Genomic DNA, 5,535 nt, shown 5'->3' on the forward strand with positions numbered 1-5,535 from the left:
TAACAAAGAGTTTACCTTTAATAGGAAGCACAGATAGACCAGTAGAGAAAAGGAAAGGAAATCAATGCTAGTTAACGATACACCATTTGGTGTATTAAATAATTTTGGTTTAAGATCAGAACATTATACTGGTAGTAGCAGCTAACATTAGGCGGATCGGGTGTTTATTACGTCCGACGACCAGTATATAAAGACAGTGCTAAAAACATTACGTTATTTGAATTTATTCAACAATGCGAATCTATACTCAAGACATGTCCTTAAGAAAGATTTTTCTATTCTTCGGCAAATGTTGCACCTCGCGTAAAGATAATCGTATTGCTCCGATGCCGGAGATTTCCCCCAAGACTGTCCCCCGAGTCCCATCCGTAATTTTTTTTACATTTTGACAACCTGGCTCCAGGAAAGGGAGAAGGACCACCCGAGGACCACTTTTGGAGTGAACTTTCACCAATTACATCAATCTTTATAGCTAACCGTTTTGTTTTTAGAATCACCAAAACTTCAAGTAGAGGCCTTTAGCCTATATGAAAAGCGAACCTGGCTCCAGGAAAGGGAGGACCACTCGAGGACCACTTCTGGAGGGAACTGTGTTGCGCGTATTTTCATGTACAGAAGACAGAAGTTGAGCTCTATTGGGACTTTTAACAGGAAATGCCGCCTGCATTATAAAGACCCTTTTAAGGGCCACTAACCCTCCCGAATGAGAGTTTACTCATTCATCAATTACATCAACCTTTATAGCTATAACAACAATAATGATAAAATTATAATTAAACAAAAACGTTTTATTTTTAGAATCACCAAAACTTCAAGTAGAGGCCGTTATCCTATATGAAAAGCGAACCTGACTCCAGGAAAGGGACCACCCGAGAACCACTTCTGGAGGGAACTGTGTTGCGCGTATTTTCATGTACAGAAGACAGAAGTTGAGCTCTAATGGGACTTTTAACAGGAAATGCCGCCTGCATTGTAAAGGCCCTTTTTAGGGCCAGCAACCCTTCCGAATTAGAGCTTACTCATTCATCAATTACATCAACCTTTATAGCTATATCAATAATGATAAAATTATAATTAAACAAAAACGTTTTATTTTTAGAATCACCAAAACTTCAAGTAGAGGCCTTTAGCCTATATGAAAAGCGAATACAAAAGGCAACAGGGCCCCTATGTATCAAAGATCTAAAGTTTTGACAGTGTGTGTGTGGGTGGAGTATAGGATATTATACCCCACTTCCGGTCTCGTTGTTAGGGTTTCTTTTGTTGCATGTCACATCCGCTGACCTTCACCCTAGTATGTCTATCAACAAATGAACTGAGTGAAAACAAATGGATCATTTGCAATGAATCGCAGTTTTAGAGGTTTTTGTCCATTGAGAAGCACAGCACTTCTATTTTCGATTCTCTCAGTATTCTCGTTATATACTATAAGTACACCATTGTTAATTTTACTTAAAGTTGCTGTATAAACATAGGCATATTGCAACTGCATAACTTATTGCATACTTCCGATGTTTTGTTTGAGTCGATAGTCCCGAGTGTCTACATGTATCTGCTGCCAATCAAAACATCGAAAGTGTTGCTATAAGCTCCACCCCTCACCCCTACCACCAAAAGAAAAGAATTTTTTTTTATATATTTTAGAGAATAATTGACGAGCTACGTGGAATTATGAATTATCTGTCCCGAGTCAATGAATGTTGTAAACCCGAGCCTCTAGCGAGGATTTTACAACACTTCATTCACGAGACAGATAATTCGTAACTCTTCGTAGCGAGTTGGTTATTCTCTTTATTACCAATTGTCAATTTTAACTGATTTTTAATGTAAAAATTCCTCTGCAGTCTACAACAAAGCCATCAGCCATTACGTCATATAATCTTACGCGAATTTCACCACGTAATGTAAGTGACTTCATAGAATAACGGCGTCTTTTTACAGCCAAATGTTTACAGTACAAAATAATACGACTGTAGCTGCATTAGAAAAAAAAAAAATTTTAATACTACTAAAGCCGCTGCTTATGAAAATATACCATTTCATGTTTACGAAACAAATGAGTAAAAAAAAATTCTATAAATCTTTGTAGATCGTATAACGTATGTGTAATCTAACTCATGAATGGAAACATTATATGAATGAAAGTGAAGTTCCGGCTATGGCAACCAACCAACCAAACGTCGCGCCAATCAATGGTTGTAGAAGCAATTTGCACACTGCAGAGATCAAAACAATATCACCCCGTATATTTGAGCCCATATGGGTAATAAAATAAATAATAATAACAACAGGTATTTATTTATCCAGGCGTTCTGTGGGTCCAAACATAGGCCCCTACCCAAAAGAATGTTGCACTGAAAATTCCCAAAATTTTCTAGGTTAAAAATCCCCAATATATATAGCCTATATATAGCCTATATATATATATATATATATATATATATATATATATATATATCCTTCCTTGAGAAACAAATAGCCGTTCAAGATATTACACCTTCCCCTTTAAAAACAAATAAATCCATATTAATAATTAATAATATTCATACGTCAAATACCAAGTTGTAGGTACTTTTATATTCGGAAGATTGTTCGCATTTCCACCATCCTCTCCCTAAATGCACGCATCATTATCATTTATTGCCAAATTCCTTTATTTATCAGTTCCTGCATATAGTTGAGATAAATTTGAGCTTTCAGAAAATTTACTCCAGTTCCGAAATGTACTCCATCTATGCTCATGACTCCATCGGTCATGTTGAACGTGTCAAAAATGGGAATATGGTATGGACGTAAATACGCCGCCATAAAGTCGTTGAATTGTTTCCCATGAACATTATCAGTTGTTTTTATATACGGGTATCTCCACAGTCCACACTTGTGGATAGCTGACCATAGCAGTTTTGGCCAGCGGCTGTAGTTGTTAGAGCTACGAAGAGCTCGTAATATTGGATTCAGATAGACGCTGGCGACTCGTTGGTAGTTGTACTGATCCCAAAGAGCAATTCCTACAACCACCATGGACTTCCTCTTTCCTCTCAGCTGGGTGACATTCTCTACAACACTCAGTTGGTCTTTTGCCGCAGGGTAACGTTTATATTCAAGCTTCAGACGACCGTTACAAAATGTAGGTGGATAGTTAATATATTTATGACAGTATTTGTGCGGATAAATATATATCGATGAACAGTGTTTCTCCATCCCTGAAAAACAAAATAATTATATTACAGAGTAAGGCCCCAAAACACCTACAGGCGATGGTTCTGGTTCTGGGTGTGCTAAGTATTGCACAGGTCGGAAGAGAAGCGCGCTGAATCGAATGTGATAAAACCACTTCAGAACTAGCGCTTACTAGAACATGCACTGTAGTTTATCAGCGCCAGGTTCACCAAAACCATACCCAGATTCGGTGTGTATTGGGTCTAATATGATTACAGAAGTGGTAGGTCTGAAAATAGTTAATTTCAACCCATGCAGTGAGTTTAATATATTTTTAGGATGTGTTTTTCCAGGGCTAAAATCTCAGAATTGTTCCTTTAATATCCATCAAGCGAACGAATGATTTCGATTAATCAAACTGCGAATTCGCTGTTGGTTGTAAAGGTTGTTCACTATCTGCATTCGCGCTCGCTTGGTGGAAAAAACCCCTTAAAGTGGCAGACCTAGTTTTAACCCGTGAAAATGGACACTACGTTTGGTTAATCCACAAACCTGTAAAGTTACAACAGAGTGAAGCACGTGTCTGTGCCGTTGAAAGAAGGGTGGGGGGGGGGGGGGGGGGGGGGGGGGGACCGTAAAATAGAAATAGCTCGTCTCCATAACCGTTATTTCTCAGAAGTGCGTGCGTTTTTGAAAATATGAAAAATGCATTTCGTGGTATCAGAAAAATCAGAATGATCAGAAACATTTCGGTATCAGAAAAATCAGAATGATCAGAAACATTTCGGCTGTACGAAAATGGATAATTTGAACAATAACATAATATAAAATAAGTAATGTCCGATAAAATGACTCTAATAGTGAAAACTTCGCCGTAGTGGTTAAAAACTAGGGCCTGTCACTCTAAGTGAAAACTACGCCGTAGTGGTTAAAGGCATATTGTCACAGACCACTGACCTATTTAATGGTCTAACAAAGTATTACCTGAACAAAAATAATTTGATTTGTCCCTAAATGAACTTTATTCAACTATCTTCATAACCACCATACTCCATTTATTAATGAGATTTTGTAAAAAGAATTGAATTATGGCAATGGTCCATAATTCAAAAACTAAAATTGCCGAGAGGGTTGACATGGATGTCACTCCATCATGGTTCAGTTAAGATGATGCGATAGCTAGATTTGGTTTCCAACAATTAATGTAATTTGTATTTACTATCCATTTTTAGAGAAATAAGGTCCTTAAATCCTTGACAGTATGCCTTTAAAAACTAGGGCCTGTCACTCTAATAGTGAAAACTGCGCCGTAGTGGTTAAAAACTAGGGCCTGTCACTCTAATAGTGAAAACTGCGCCGTAGTGGTTAAAAACTAGGGCCTGTCACTCTAATAGTGAAAACTACGCCGTAGTGGTTAAAAACTAGGGTCAGTCATTCTAAGTAGATGGAAACATCATAACAATGACAACACGCCCACGTCCCTAATGTATACATACTTATTAATCACCCGAGATTTTCTGAATATCCGTTTCTGGAATACGCCATCAATAATTTGTTTTTAAAAAGTTAGTTTTGTTTAACGACAGTGCTAGAGTATATTAATTTCTTAATCATTGACTACTGGATGTCAAATATTTTGTAATTTTCACATATAGTCTTAGAGAGGAAACCAACTATAGTTTTCCATTAGCAAGGGATCTTTTATTATGCACCATCTCACAGACAGGACAGCACATACCACGACCTTTGATATACCAGTTGTGGTGTACTGGCTGAAATACAAAATAGCCCAATGGGCCCACAGACGGGGAATGATAACAGACTCACCGCGCATTAGATGAGCGTTTTACCACTGGACTACGTCTCGCCCCTCGCTAATTATATATGTTTATTTTATACACCACAACCGTCAAGAAAACACCTGCCTTTAGGAATATTCTCTTTAAAAGCACCCGTTGTCAAGTTCTTGGTAAGAATCATTATCAATCCCGAGTAAAGCTGTCTCATCAATGAATCTCCAACTATGTAAATGGTTGAATCGTCAAGCAATCTACAAGCGCTCTCAGTGGTTTAGGACTTTATAGAACATCTCTTGTCTGAGGGAATCCATAATGAATATTCAGCATGAATGCGAGACCTGGGGTCAAAGTTCAAAGGACCTCTGCATTCGTCAATGGTTTTGTTCACACATTTATTATCAAAACAACATGGCGTTGGTCCCTCAGGGTTACAAAGGACACGGATCCATCTCCATGCTTTTCGTCTTGTGTACGATATATTGCCGCATTTTAGATCAGGCCTTTGGTAGCTCCGTGGTAAATGACTTCTTAGGAATTTCTGAAAATGGTGGATTTCGGTCCGTTCCTGTGATGTGAG

Source organism: Gigantopelta aegis, chromosome 9 (assembly GCF_016097555.1).
Source record: "Gigantopelta aegis isolate Gae_Host chromosome 9, Gae_host_genome, whole genome shotgun sequence".
NCBI classification, from domain to species: Eukaryota; Metazoa; Mollusca; class Gastropoda; order Neomphalida; family Peltospiridae; genus Gigantopelta; species Gigantopelta aegis.